Consider the following 15,981-nt stretch of genomic DNA (forward strand, 5'->3'; position numbering starts at 1 on the left):
GTATAATTTTTTTATAAAAGCAATTATTTTAATGCTGCAGAGTAAAGTTTCACTGATGCTTTATAACACATTTTTCTGTAATTTATTTTTAGGTCTCAGCTTTTATGCCAAATAGTTCATGATTTGTAATACCAATGCACATGCTATGTACTCCATTTCTAGGTGGGTAATCACTCCTTCAGAATCCTGCTTGACTGTTAAACTTGTTTCTTTAATTCAGGGGTCTCAAGCCTGCGGGCCATTTGCAGCCCTCTGTACAACATTTTGTGGCCCTGCCCTAGAGGAATCTTTTTTTTTTGTTTGTTTTAGTTGTTTGGGTCACACCCCCCAATGTTCAAGGCTTACTACTGATTTTGCACACAAGGATCACCCCGACTTTGCCTCCTGTGGCCCCCAGGTAAATTGAGTTTGAGACCCCTGAAAGCTTCTCTCAACATTGATCTCCTACAGTCCTGACACTTTAAAGAAAAAAGAAAAAATGAAGCATTGATATTGATGTAGCAATTGTGGTTATGATCTTTGTGGAACTGAGCATACTAGCTGCATTGGGTTAACGGATTCTTGAATTCAGTCAACAGAACTGGATTCTAACCTGAACTATAGAATAGAGGAGGGCATCTGATCAAGTCTGAAAGCTGTAGGTTCCACTTTGGATTTCTTTTCTCTGAATTCTGCATGGCTTCTCCTCCATCAGTGTCTTTAGTGTTCAGAGAGAGGGGGACACGTCCAAAATCTGGTTGATTTTCTCACCCTGAAGAGATTAGTTATACTCTAATTACACATTTTTCCTGAAGAGAATGATTATGCAGTCCACCATGGATCAAAGGCCATGCATGTTTGTATGTGTTTATGTTGGTAGATACATCCAGTTCATTCATAGACACACTGAGCATATACTAGGGTTCACCTCACTACCCACTAATGGAGAAATCCAGGTATTGTGCATAATGAACAAATTTAAGGTTTCTAGTCTTGAATTGCAATAATATAAACTGTCTATAATCCATTTATCACTAATAGCTTCTGGTCAGTTCTCACCTAGGATAAGCCCAGATTTCTCCCATGACTTTTCTGAGGCCATGTCCCCTATCATTTCCTTTTCCCATGATCATTTCTCTTTTGCTGGAGAAGTTTTGATGTGGTCTCATTTGAGATTTCTTGAGAGAAATTACAAGAGCCAAAATAATAGCAAAAGTCCTCTGGCTTTATTTCCTCTGTTGCCTTACTTCCTTTCTATATTTTACGGGAAATTTTATTGTAGTTTATTCCCTGTCTCTATTCATCAAATTTCTTCTGCCCTCAACCCCCTAAGTTTTCAAATGCAACTATACTGAACTAAAATGTGCCTCTGTCAGTCTTCAGTTTAGGCCCTTAATCCCTTGAGTATAGATTTATCTGTGGAAAAAAATTACATAGAAAACCAATTACAATTTTTGTTGTATGGAATATTATGTAGAAGCAGAAGATTTTTCTTTCTTTCCTTTTTTTTTTTTACTGCAAATGATACTCTCTATGCATAATGTTTAAGTTAAATATTGTCTCAATTTGAACAAGTTAGCTCAATTGTCATCTTGCACTTAGGTTAAAAAAAAAGTGCAGAGATCCAGAGGGATGGTACAGTGAGTAGGTGCTTATCTTACCTGCAACTAATCTGCATTTGGTTCCCCAAGCCTGCCAGTAGTGATTCCAGCAGAATTAAGTTCTGAGCACAGCTGGGTGTGACTCCTATAACCCCCAAAAGTGCTCAGCAAGTCTCAATCCTCAAATGGCCCCTACTCTATTAATCTTACTTAATCTTTTCAAAATTCTTCATAGTAACATCTGTCTACAGAGGAAGAGGCTTAATACTTGCAATAGGTATAAAGCTGGCAAGTGATAGCAATATTTGAACTCAAGTTTGTATGGTACCAAACTCTTCTTTCCATTTTAATACAGTGTATTTATTAACGTGTATTGTAGTTAATTACTTCATATGTTAGTCTACTTTGACAGCTGTTGAGTGCCACATAATTCATATCTATGTTGATAAAATGATATTTTTTGAGTAATTTTTTCCCATTGAAGAAAACACCCCCTCCCCTTTTAACAGGAATATCTATTATAATTACTGATAAAAGACAACATGACTTCCAGAGATATTCTTCCTCATGCTCTAGTTCTTAAAAGTGAGTGGCCATAAGTGGCCTTTTCCTCTTTTGGTGAACAAATCAGGCTCACCACAAAAACATAACTTTATTTGTTTTGGGGTCACCTGGTGAAGTACAGGAATCTCTCTTGGAGGGGCTCAAGAAATCTTATGAGCTATAGGAATCAGATCCAGATGGGTTACATGCATGACAAGTGCCTACTTGCTACCCATCTGCTCTGGTTTCATTTATATTGCTTTGTTATAACAAAATAGTAAATAAAATTGTCAACAAATACTTCAGTATAAGAAAATTTGTGAAAATTGTTATATCACATCATAGTGTTATTCAAGTCATTGCCTAAAAAATTACTAAGCTGTTTGTTTCTAGTTGAGCCTATATTTCTGTTTGTTTACTGAATTTAGCGGGCTTCTAAACTATTTTTCCACCTAATCTCTTGTGCTTTTACTGGATGATTCTTTGACTTATCATCTCTTGGGATTGGTCATGAAGTGGTGAAACTGGCCCATTTACAAGCCATAGGCTATGGGTTGTGGTTGTGGTTGTGTGAGTGTAAGGGGGTATTGAGCATAAATGTAATCTTTTTTTTAGGGGGTCCACACCCGGTGATGCTCAGGGATTACCCCTGGCTATGTGCTCAGAAATCGCTCCTGGCCTGGTGGACCATATGGGATGCCGGGGGATGGAACCACAGTCCGTCCTAGGTTAGCATGTGCAAGGCAAATGCCCTACCACTTGTACCACCACTCTGACCCCTAAATTCAACCTTTTGAAGGGAAAATTTTCACAGTGAATCTCATGACATTTTTTGGGGGGAGTTTTGGGCCACACCTGGTGAAGCTCAGGGGTTACTCCTTGCTATGTACTCAGAAATTACTCCTGAATAATTTGGGGGACCATATGGGACACCAAGGGATCGAATTGCAGTCCTCCTAGGTCAGCCGCATGCAAGGCAAATGCCCTACTGCTGTACCACCACTCTGGCCCTTGAATCTCAAGACATTTTTAACTATTGATCTAAAGTCTGTTTTTTATTTTGGAGCCACTCAGGAGGCCTGGGGGCCCTATCAGCAATCCTTGGTCAACTGGGCTGCAATGAGATTCTCCCATTGCCTACTGGAATAAATCTAGCAAGAGTATAATCCCATTGGCCTTAGTTTCCTTTCTCTACCAAGAGGATTAGAGTAAATACCCATTTCTCAAAGTCTGGGCTAAAGTCTAAAAAGAGAGAGGTTTCCAATTTTCTCTTTTCAGACTAATATAAAAATGCCAATTGGCATTTCTGTAGCAACACTAATGGGAAAGGAAAAATGGGTCAAGAGCCTGAATGATGGCAGTCACTGAGAATTGTCCAAGCAACCAGATTTTCTTTACTGCTGACCACTCTATTGAGCAAGAGGAAAGCAGGACCAAAACTTTAGCATTTTTGGGCCTTGATCCTGACATGCATTTTCAATATTCTGTGTGATGAAATGGCTCATCCTCAAATAGCACGTGTGGCGTCTGCTGAAGCAGGGAGGTTACCTTGAGGAAAAGGTCTGAATGTGACTGAATAGTGAAGCCAAACCAGCTGCTTTTTTCACGGAATACATTTTTACTTGAAAGAACATCTGACAGACATATGTTCAAAGAAAATACTCAGACTCGGGTATTTGGCAAACCTTCTCTCAAAAGTGAACAACACATGGAGCATGTCACTACAAGGCAAAATACCTGACATCTGTTGCCAATAATAATAATACAAAAAAATTTTTTCAAGTGGCAATTAGAGTTCTGGAAAAGTTGACTCCATCAATAGGTAGTTAAAGCTTCCTGACAATGACTTTTCAGATGTGACTGGAGGTAACATTAACAACACCATCAAAAAACCCACAAATGACATATATACACATATTTCAAAGATCTATAGAGCTCAGCAAACTAATACTTTCTAAGTGACCAATAACCAATACTACATGGAAAGTTGAGCCAATTCTACATGAGGAGTTGAGACTGAAAATGAACTGAAAAAAAAATACTGATTTCAAACCAGAACTAAATTTCAAAAAATTACATGACATGTTTAAAGTCAGTTATCTATATTGCTTTTACGTTGCACCTAAGAAATACATCACCGATTACCTGAAGACTTTGAAAATACTCCCACCTTTTAGCTACTATAAAGATAGAGATTTGTATCACATATACAGACATTATAAGCAACACACTTAATATAAAGCCAGGTTAGAAATGCTAATTTTTAAATTTAGTTTTGAGAAGTATTTGCCAAAAAGAGAGTCAATATTAGTTTCCGCACTCATTTTCAGTTTGGAAAATATAATCAATTACATAAATTACTACTTAAATATTTAATAGATTCTTTTAAGATAAATTCACAAATATTTTAGTTAATAACCTTGCATATATAAACACCAACTGATATAACTTACATAAACAGATGTTCTTTCAAATACTCAATCATTTTAACAATATAAAGATGGGGAAGGGAAGGGATGGGAAAGAAACAATATAAAGATGTCTTGAAACTAAAAAGTTTGAGAACTGTTCATGGAAGCAAAGTTTAATATGCAAGCTCTTTTAAGATTCTCTAATTTTTTAAAATTGTATATGTAATACTATAAAATAAAACCTGGAGGGTATTACTTTATATTCATAAGGTTTTGCTTTATTTCCTTCACCATTGTTTATGAAAAAAAGAATGACGAGACAGAGGCTCAAAATATATTGAAAGTAAAACAGCTTGACATAATTTATTCTAATAAAATATCAATTATAATTAAAATGTCATTAGTCAGAAATGTTAGAATAAGAATAATAAAATATTTGACAAAAATCTTAAAAATATGAAAGGTTTTGAACATTTATTCTATTTAATTTGAATTTGTATTTATGGCATATAATAAGTTATATTTAATGATGTTGCATTTTTCTTCCCAACATATAAACTACTGATATAGGATGATCTTAGTAGTATTTATATATATTTTTAAAAAGAAAGTACTGTTTCTGAACCTTCTTTCACAGAGTATATGCAAAATCACTTAAAATTATTTTATCAAGATATTAAGACCATTTTTTCTTAAGTATAAATTGGAGTTGGAGTTTCTATAAATGTTTTTATGATTTTGGGGGCCGGAGGGATAACATGAAAGTAGGGCATTTGCCTTACATGCAGAAGGATGGTAGTTTGAATCCCTGCATCCCATATGGTTCCCCGAGCCTGCTAGGGGGTGATTTCTTAGCATAGAGCCAGGAGTAAACCCTGAGCGCTGCACAGTGTGACTCAAAAACTTCCAAAAAATGTTTTTATGATTTTTGATGCCAATCACATTGGTGATGGTAATATTCACTGGTGAAGGGGGTGTTCTTTACATGACTGAAACCTAACTACAATCACATTTATAATCAAGGTGTTTAAATGAAGATATTATAAAAAAAAGAGTAATGCATATTCTTTATTAAGCATTTTTTTTTTGAGTCACACCCAGCAGCGCTCAGGGGTTACTCCAGGCTCTACGCTCAGGAATCGCTCCTGGCAGGCTCCGGGGACCATATGGGATGCCGGGATTCAAACCACCAACCTTCTGCATGAAAGGCAAATGCCTTATCTCCATGCTATCTCTCTGGCCCCTATTAAGCATTTTCTTTATAAAGCATTACTAGATTGATGAATTTTAATTCCTACAAGTAATCGGCTTTTACAAACAAAAATGTTTGGCTTATATTTTCAGCTTGTATAACATCCTAAATACCTGTCAAACTTTTTTGCTTTTATCCCTGCTCAACTCATCACAGCAACCATCTGCATAAATAAAGATGTGAGCATCTGCTGGATGGCAAATGGTCTCAGGGCAGATGTTTCTATCCTTGTGTTCATGTCACTGGGACTGGATACATTATTTGAACAGATGTACACAATCTGAAAGTGTTATGTCCCACAACACTTGAAATGCCTCCAACTGCTTTCTATCAAAGTACATAAATGCTATTTACACCTGCATTTATGTTAACGACATAAAGGCAGCAGGGTTTCTGACAAAGCGAGATGTGATGCTATGAAATATATTTACATAGTTAATGGGAGTTTCTCAGAGACTTTGCTGCCAAATGGCCACACTGACACTGATACATGCCCCCAAAGATGATTTGATTAGTAAGCTGCCTTCTAAGCAGTAGAAAATGACTATTTCAAGCAACAAAAAATATCTAGCATCTGAATTTCTAATAGTATTTGGAATATTGATATTTTATCCCCACGCTGAAAAAAAGCTTCCAGTAGAAGTCTATTTACTGAAAGATTTTCGAGCACTCTGGTTTAGTATTCCATTTTGTTCTACAAGGATATTGTTATAGGTGTGTGTGTTTCCCATTTGTACTTCTGTCAACAGCTTAACATACTTATAACCCATCATGGTATTTTGTAGAGGTTATTACATTGGAAAGTTCCAATTTCCAACATTTAAGAACTTAACAAAAACAAGCTTGAAAACGTCAATTTGTACTTGGTCTGCAATGTAAAATGGTACCAAAAGTCCAAAAGCAGCATTTACACCACTAGTTAAGATCAAAATGTTTCCATATGAATGTCACATATTTGGAAATGTAATATTTTAGTAACACACATGAAATGTTTCCCCCAATAATGAGGTCACAAAGCCATGTTAACCACAAAATATACAGCATCAAGTTATAGTGGTTCTCCTTGCTACTGTGCATTACATGTAAAGGCTTGGGAGCTAAATAATTTATAATATATAATAAAAGTTGTATTTGTAGATTTACTGAGCTAAAAGCTTGTGGTCACTTTCAAAAAATATACTTGTAACTTCACTAACTTGAGTTATATTAACTTTGCACATTTGTCATTATGTCTATTAAATGTTTGCTGTGTTTGTTCTTCAAGCTATCCTGATATTCATATTGTTCTTTAAAAATTTAGAAGGTTTGGGGCTAGAGAGAGAGTAGAACAGGTAAGGTGGTGGCTAACCAGATTTGATCCTCATGGCACTCAAGCCCTGCTAAAAATGATCCCAGAGTGCAGAGCCAGGAGTAAATCCTAAACTCTGCTGGGTGTGACCCAAAAGACTATAACAAAACAAAGTTTGCAAGGTTCATTCATATACAGTCAATCTTCAGTATTCACTGATACTATATTTTTGAATTTTCTCACTTGCTAAAATTTATTTGGGATGAATTGTAAAACATGCTAACACTTTGGTGGTCATCTGTGGACAGCAGAAGGTGAAAAATCTTATGCTGCCTGGCGTATAAGGTCGTCTTTTGTTTTAACTCCTGGTCTGTTTTTTTGTATTTTTGTACTTGTGTTTAGAAGAGCCCTGTGCACTGAACTGACTTAGTCTAGTGTTCTCAAGTATAAGAAGTCTGTGATGTAGCTAATGGAAAGAGTGTGTGTTAGATAAGCTTTGTTCAATCATGAGTTACAGTTCTGTCTGTGAGCTCCATGTTAAGGAATGAACTAAATAACACATCACATGGGAACATAACTAGGTCCTAAACTGGTCACTGTATTAATTATTATGAAGATGCAGCAAGAGGCTTATGGCAACCTAATCTCAATTTTTTTCTAGGAGTTATTGTTCGGTACTTGTTAATTCAGTCTTTGTCGTGGCTTTATAGAACAGTAAGTCCTGTGACAAGAATCAACTGTACCAGTTTCAGTGGTTTAGGGCAACAATTATTATCCCCACTTGAAACATGATGGGACCCAAGTTTACGGATTTACTAAAGAGCACTGAGCCTAAAAAAGCTTCAGGTTTCTAACTCTTTACTTAATAGTGTTTCTTTAGAATGATAAGGGAGGAAAGGGGTGACAGAAAAAGAAATAAAAAGAATTGAAGAAACAGCTTTAATATGTTTGAAAATGAAACTAGATTAGATAATAAAACCTTTTTATAAACCATTTTTAGGTTTAATCCTCATAAAAAAAGTGAACTCCTTCTTGGTCAGACAGTCTATTTTTATGCTTGGTCAGGCAGTCCATTTTTATGACTTGAAACTGAGCCCTAAGAGAGTAGTACCTAGTTTGGGTTTCATTTCTTACTTCTGCTCCACGTTCCTTGCCTCTCCAAAGGCAATAAATATTTGCTAAATGAAACATGGACTTTTGAACTCCAGCTTGGTATTTCATTAAAAACAAAAATTAAAATATTTTCATAGAATTTAAGACATGATTTAGAAAATAAGAGTTTAAGCGCTTTCAACATAATTTAATATGTATTTGGTAACATGGTACATGCCAAGTTGCATGTACATGCCAGGTTGCCAAAGATGGAAGATTTATCACAACCTTTATGAAGAGTCTCATCATAAGGAGACTAAAGTAAGAAATATTTTCTAAACTAAAAATGATGTTACATGGTTATCCCAAATGTACCCTACTTAATTTTTAAAATACTATATTGAACCAAAATGTGGGTCTATAAAGATACTATTCATCTGTCTATACAATAAAGCACAATAATACATTTTCAAATGTCAAAATTATTTCTTTTTCAATTTGAACCTACCCAGGGTTACATCCTGTGTTTCCCCAATGATGCCCAGGAAGTCACATGATACGTACAGATGAACCCTGGGTCCAGGGCATGCCAGGTATGTGAACCATCTTCCTGGTTCCTGTGCCATATTTTTTAAGTTATTTTTTAAAGTATTTTTAATTTATTTGTTCAAATAAGAAATACAGGCTTTGTTTGTTAACAGATTAAGATTTGAAGTCAGAGGATAGCATGGTATTGGCTTTGTCATCAAGGAATGGGCAGGTTTTAAAGATTGTAAAATTGTACATTACAGTGCAGATTTAGTTAACTGCAAGGGTGCTGAAGAGGTCATTAAAGCTCACTGTATCTCTGCATCAAAGCCTCTCCTTGCATCCAATCCCACAACTTAACACTATTACGGAACAAACTCACAATCTAAAACCTGTCTTTAAACAACACAATTGTTATGACAGTAACAATAATAATAATAATTGGAAAAAGTGGTCCAAGATTCCTTTCTACTTGCAGTAGACGCACCTAGGAAAGGGCAACACTGATTTGTGAAGCTGGGAAAGACAGACTTACTTTTGAGAGACTCCAATAAAACAGACTCTATTGGCTTTATATTAAGATTCTCTTGACCTGTGAATAGTGGGACTTGTTTTAATCAACTGTGTGAGGACCTAAAATTCATCCTTCCTTCTGCAAGGTACAGACTTGAGTCCTTAATTGGCATCATCACAGTGAACATCCTTCTAGCATATAAAAAACATAAGTTGTCCCTATTAAAAAACCACTGGACACTCACTCCCTGTTTGCTTCCTTATCTGGCAAGTAAATAAATCCATTTGCATTTTAGTCACTATAGTGGTTTTGTCTTTCCTTCAGAGAATTTAAAGTGGAAGTTACTGAAATGTAGTTGGCCTTATTAAACTGTTTTCAAGTATTTACATTTCAAAATTATATTTGATCATTTGCCACGATTTAGTTCATATTAAGAACAAACTTCATGTGTTTATCATTTGAAAATGTCATATGAAAATAGAAAGATATTAGAAAACCTCATTTGGTAGAAAATACTGTGTCCAAATTCTAAATGAAGGAGAGGAAAACTTGTAGTACAACAAGCCTAATGAACTGGAGATTCTACAAAGGGAAGATGACACTAAATTACAATGGAAAGCTTTACTTTGAAGCAAATTAAATAAAACTCATTAGAGTATTATTATATTACATTTCTTTGTAAAAAGTTAGAAAACATTTAAATAAGCAGCAATAGAATGTTTACTTAGCTCTAGTGCTGAGCATCAAACCCATATTCCCTGACCTCTAAAATCCACTTGGTTGACTTTCACAAATGTGAAAATGACCTGAGCAAATGTCAATTCCTTCTAAATGTCAATTCCATTCTAAAAACTTTTGGCTTTGTCCAGATTCTTAAAGAATATCATATTTACATCTAGCATTGAGTCTTATATGACATATTTTAGTTAATTATATAAATAACTGTTCTAACAGGATTTTCTGTGTTTCATAAAAGCAAAGGTTCTATTTATCTTTGAATTATTTTTTGCCCTAGGAAATGTTTTTTTTAAAAATAATTTCTTTATTTGAAGCACCATGGTTACAAACATGTTCATAATTGGGGTTCAGCCATAAAATGCACATACCCCCCTTCACCAGTGTAACTTTCCCACCACCAATGTCCCTCATTTTCCTCTTTTCCCATCTGTCTTTGAGACAGGCACTGTATTTTTCTCTCTATATTTGTCATGGTAGGTGTTAATATAGTTATTTCTCTAACTGCGCTTACCAATCATTTTTTTTGGGGGGTGCCACACCCGCTGATGCTCAAGGGTTACTACTGGCTATGTGCTCAGAAATCACTCCTGGCTTGGGGACCATATTGGTCCCCGGGGATCAAACCAAGGTCCATCCTGGGTCAGCCACATGCGAAAGCAAACACTCTACCGCTATGCTATTGCTCCGGCCCCACCAATCTGTTTTTTTTTTAAATATATATTTATTTCAGCACTATGATTACAAACATGTTTGTAGTTGGGTTTCAGTCATAGAAAGAACATCTCCCTTCACCAGTGCAACATTCCCAATGCTCCCCATCTCTTCCTCCCCCATTCCCTGCCTGTATTTGAGACAGGCATTCTACTTCTCTCACTCAATCTTTTATTTAGTCTCTGACACACTGGTTGTTCAAGAGTAAGCTGTTTAATTTCCAGGTGTTAAAATTTTACTGTTTGCTTTTTATTCTATTTTCAGTGCATTATGATATGAGAAGGCAGTATGTACGATTTCTTTCCTCTTTATTAAGTATGGACTAGCATGTGTTCTATTTTGGAGAATGACCCATGTGCATTTGAGAAGAATGTGCAATGGAGATCCGTATACATATCTACTAGGCCAATTTCTTCCATTGCTCCTTTCAGTGCAAGTATATTCTTGCTAGGTTTCAGCCTAGATGACTTAACAAGTGGTGACAAGGCAGTGTTGAAGTCTCCCACTCTTACTGTGTTGTTATTGATATCTTCATTCAAGTTTGTCTGCAGTTGTTATAAATAATTTGTTGGTTCCTCATTGGGAGCATATATGTTTAGAAGTGTGATTTCTTCCTGTTGTATGTACCCCTTGATTACTAAGAAATGTCCATCTCTCTCCCATATAACTTTTATAAGTCTAAAGTTTGTGTCATCTGAAATTATCATGGTCATTCCAGTCTTTTTAAGGGGGTTGTCTGCTTGAATGATCGTTCTCCAACCTTTTAGTCTGAGACTGTGTTTGTTCAGACTGTTCTGATGTGTATCTTGTAGGCAGCAAAACACTGGATTCAGCTCTTTGATCCATGTTTCCACTCTGTGTCTCTTAACTGGGTGCAGTTAGGCCACTGATGTTGAGAGAGATGGTCATGGGATTTAATGTCATCTTTTAGTAGAAGTTTGGTGTGCCTGTGGTCTATCTTATCTTAAAGTAGATCTTTCAGTTCAACCTTTAAGGATGGTTTTGAGTCTGTAAAGTTTCTAACCTACTGTTTATCTGTGAAGCTATGTATCATTCCATCAAACCTGAGGGCATGTCTGGCTAGCTAAAATATTCTTGGCATTGCATTAATTTTGTTGAATTTTGTCACTATACCCCACCACTGCCTTCAGGCCTTCAAAATTTCTTGTGACAAATCTGTGGTAAAATCTTAGGAATGCTCCTTTATATGTAATTTTCCTTTTTGATCTTGCTGCTTTCAGTATTCCATTCCTATCTATGGGGTTCATCATTGTGACTAGGAATGTCTTGGGCACTTTTCTTTGGATATCTTTTGGCTGGCACTCTTCGAGCATGTAGGGTTTGGTTGCATGCAATCTTTAGCTCTGGAAGTTTCTCTGCAATGATGTCCTTGATTATTGATGCTTCTTGAGGGTTATATTCCTGTGTTGAGTATTATTATTATTATTATTATTGCTGTTGAGTACATCAAGATTTCTATCTTCATCAGTTCACATTCTTTGAGGACTTTCCCCATTGTCTGTATATTTTGAGATTCTTTCCAACCTCTTCTGTTGTATGTAGTTGTTATGCCTCTCATCTTCCAGCTCAATAATTCTATCTTCAGCTGCTGTTACTGTTGAATAGACTTTCCAGTGAGGTTTTCCTTTCACCTACCAAGTTTTCAGCATTGTTATTTCAATTTTAAGTTTTCTTATTTCTTCTCTCATATTCTCGATTCTTTTATTTTCATCATTTTTTTTTATCCTCTTGATTCTTATTTGTGGCACATTCAGTTTGTTACATGCTTTGAGTTCTGTGAGCATCCTCCATATTTCTTCTCTAAAGTCCGTCCTTATCTGAGAGACTAACTAGTTTGTTGGTACTTTTTAGGTCATCGGAACTACCATCTTCATTCTCTAAGTATGATGGAGGCCTGCATTGTTTCCCTACTATTGCTGGTGTAGTGAGGTATTTTCCATATCCTTCACTGTAGTTTCCTGACTAGGAGGAGTGTGTGGCCATGTTCTGCAGCTATAGGTCCCCACCTCGGATTCAGTCCCTCAACTGGGCATAACCATTGTGGCTTCCGGGCCCCCAAACTGCAGACTCCACCACTGTGGCCTCTGCTCTTTCCAGTACTTCTGCAGCTCTGTGTCCCCTCACTCAGATTCTGTCTCTTCTATCTTTGGATTCATAATAGCATTTGCCATAGTTCCTTGTACTAACCTTGGAGATTTTTCAATCTGTTTCTACTGTTGGGAATTTTGTTAGGATATATAGTGAGTTATGCAGATTTCCCTTGAACCTCATAACTCTTCTGGTGCTGTTCTACCAGAAATTCAATCATAAATGTGCATAATGTCTGTTTACAAGTCTGTTTACAAGTCTGACAATTCAATTTATAGGGACATACATGATTTATTAAATAAATCACTCAGCATTTAATGACATGCCCAGAAAACTTTTCATAAATGATTATATTTATATCTTACATAAACAGAATCTAAGAATAGATAAACATATTTTCCTTTCTTAACAAGTAGAGTTTGACACTGGATTGATATAATACAGCAGGTAAGGCACTAGGCTTGTGTGCCACCAAACCGGGTTTGACCCCTAGGACCCTATATATTCTCTTGAGGTCCACCAGGAGTATTTATTAATTGCAAAAAATACTGCCAGATATGGCTCTAAAACGAACAAAAAATAAAAAATAGTAGTTATTTTCCAGGATACACACAATATTTGAGCAATAAAGCAAATAATTTTAAAATTGGACAATTCTTTATATGTACTATATTTTTTCATTATTTTTGTAACTTTCCATAATACAAACTACTATGTCTAGTTTAAAGCAGCTTTAAATATAAATTCATATTTGAATATAAAATGCATAATATGTTTGATCTGAGAAAAAGGGAGATGACTCCAAAAGACATTAGAATTATTCTTAACACTTTTATACTAATGACATAGGACAGAGATGACTTCTGGATTTTGATACACATTGACTTTAATCTCAGCCCAATTATTGATGATTTCTTAGTGGGATAGATGGTGGGGATGGGGAGTTCAGGTGGCCCTGGGCCCCTCCTGCGATTCTTGGCAACTTCATGGTTCTATGTGAGGGTCTGAGGATGTGTTGATGCTCAGGCCCTATGGTACTACAGTGGGTCTGCTGAATATAAGACAAGAACTTCAAATCCTGTACTAGCTACTATCTCTCCAGGTCCTGGTTGGTGATCTTGGTAAAAATGCATCATCTACTGGAAAATTTAAAATAAAACTGATATCTAGTTTGGAGAGATAGTACAGCAGGTAAGGCACTTGTCTGTGTATACCTGACCTAAGTTCAATCTATGGCATCACAAATGGTTTCTTGAGCCCTTCCAGGAGTGATCCATGAGCATGCTGTGTGTATCCTCTCTTTATTCCCTCTCCCCAAAATATCTGATTGTTAGAATTCAATCAATGAAAGAATGGCCTCTTAACAATAAGGGGTTTGGAATATGGCTCAAAATAGATAGAGTAGGTGCTTTGCATATCCAAGGTCCTAAGTTCAATTCTAACATTTAATTCCTCTTTACCATTGATAACAAAAACAAAGTACACCTTGATGAGAAATTAAGTAAGCAATAAGTATACTAGTTCATTGCTTAATTACTCACACAGACTAAGTTAGAAAATAATAGCTTTATTATTCTTGGCTTTGGGGAAATTCAATGAGGAAATTGAGCTTACAGGCAATTTAAGTCTTCTGAATTTCCACAGCTGAATTTCCACAAAGCTTGGGTGTTTAATACTTTTCTTCGAAACAATCACATTTGTCTCAGCTTTCTCAGGTAAAGGTAAGAACAAAAAGAAAACCAGCTTTTCCAAATGCTTCATAAATTATCTTCTATTGCACAAATCTTCTGTAGATAAATGCCAGAAACACTCACAGGAATGAAACTTGAACCCTCCTTTCTCTCGTTTTCATCTCCTTTCTTGCCCATGTTCAAAGGCTGTATCTTGGGTCTCGAGGATTCTAACTTTTCTGTTCACTCAACATCTGGATGAAACCAAGCCAAGGGACTGAGTCGATGTTCACTTTCTGTAGTTTTCCACAGGCCATCTTCGATCCTCTATGGCCATTCTGCACCCTGACCAGAAGGCTCCTGTCCATCATACTGCAGTAGCCTCAGGAGCAGAGAAAGCCCCAATAACAGCAACTACTAAGAGCAATAGTCACTATCATCTTATAAGTGTTTACTCTGCAAAAAGAAATACGCTGGGTGACTGACATGTCTTATAAATAAGAAATTTGAGGTCAAGTGAAGTACCTAATATAAAACAATTCAAAGGTGGAATTGAGTTTCAAACCTAGATTTCATTCACTTAATGGTATGAGGTTCTTTATTTTGGTAGAGAGATCAAAGAATATTTGCTTCAGTTGGAGGCTTTTCACAAAAAATTTCCCCCCATTCACTAAAAGTTATATCTTCTACTAAGTCAGCCTAATTAAAAACCATCATCATCATTTCTCTCTCTTTCTCTCTTTATCTCATACACACACCCCCAAAGAAACTTCCCTTCTGTGTGAAAAGGAATATATTTCTTTTCTATTCTTTTTTTCTTTTTCTTTCCCCTTCCTTCCTTCTTCTTTTCCTTCCTTCCTTCCTTCCTTCCTTCCTTCCTTCCTTCCTTCCTTCCTTCCTTCCTTCCTTTCCTTCCCTCCCTCCCTCCCTCCCTCCCTCCCTCCCTCCCTCCCTCCCTCCCTCCCTCCCTCCCTCCCTTCCTTCCTTCCTTCCTTCCTTCCTTCCTTCCTTCCTTCCTTCCTTCCTTTCCTTCCTTCCTTCCTTCCTTCCTTCTTCCTTCCTTCCCCTCTCTCTCTCTCTTTCTTTCTTTTTTTTTGCTTTTTGTTTTTTGGGTCACACCCGGCAGCGCTCAGGGGTTTCTCCTGGCTCTACGCTCAAAATCGCTCCTGGCAGGCTCGGGGTACCATATGGGATGCCAGAATTCAAACCACCGTCATTCTGCATGCAAGGCAAACGCCTTACCTCCATGCTATCTCTCTGGCCCCTCAAATTCTTTTCTAATGGATAAAGTTCAACCTTTACAGGGAGAAATTAAGATTTCTTATATTTTTTTAAATTCTGAAGTTTATCAGCAAACTGCCTTTTTAAAGACTCTAGTAGCTTCTATTAAAAATAATTCATGATTTTCTGGGCTGGGGAGATGGGTCAAAAGACTAGAGTGAAAACTTGGGTTACGTAAAGCCCTAATTTCTGAGTTCAATCCTGGGTACCAATGCCCCCCCCTCACACCTGCACTGAGTGTATCTCTGATGACCTCTAGTACTT

At 36.5% G+C, this 15,981-nt stretch overlaps 1 protein-coding gene across 1 annotated transcript in view; it reads right to left on the minus strand.

Moving 5' to 3' along the window:
- Positions 1 to 15,981, minus strand: part of ZNF438 (zinc finger protein 438) — a 108,553-nt gene that overhangs the window by 16,125 nt on the left and 76,447 nt on the right. The gene's annotated exons all lie outside the window — the stretch shown is intronic.

The sequence above is a fragment of the Suncus etruscus genome, chromosome 7, assembly GCF_024139225.1.
Source record: "Suncus etruscus isolate mSunEtr1 chromosome 7, mSunEtr1.pri.cur, whole genome shotgun sequence".
Classification (NCBI taxonomy): domain Eukaryota; kingdom Metazoa; phylum Chordata; class Mammalia; order Eulipotyphla; family Soricidae; genus Suncus; species Suncus etruscus.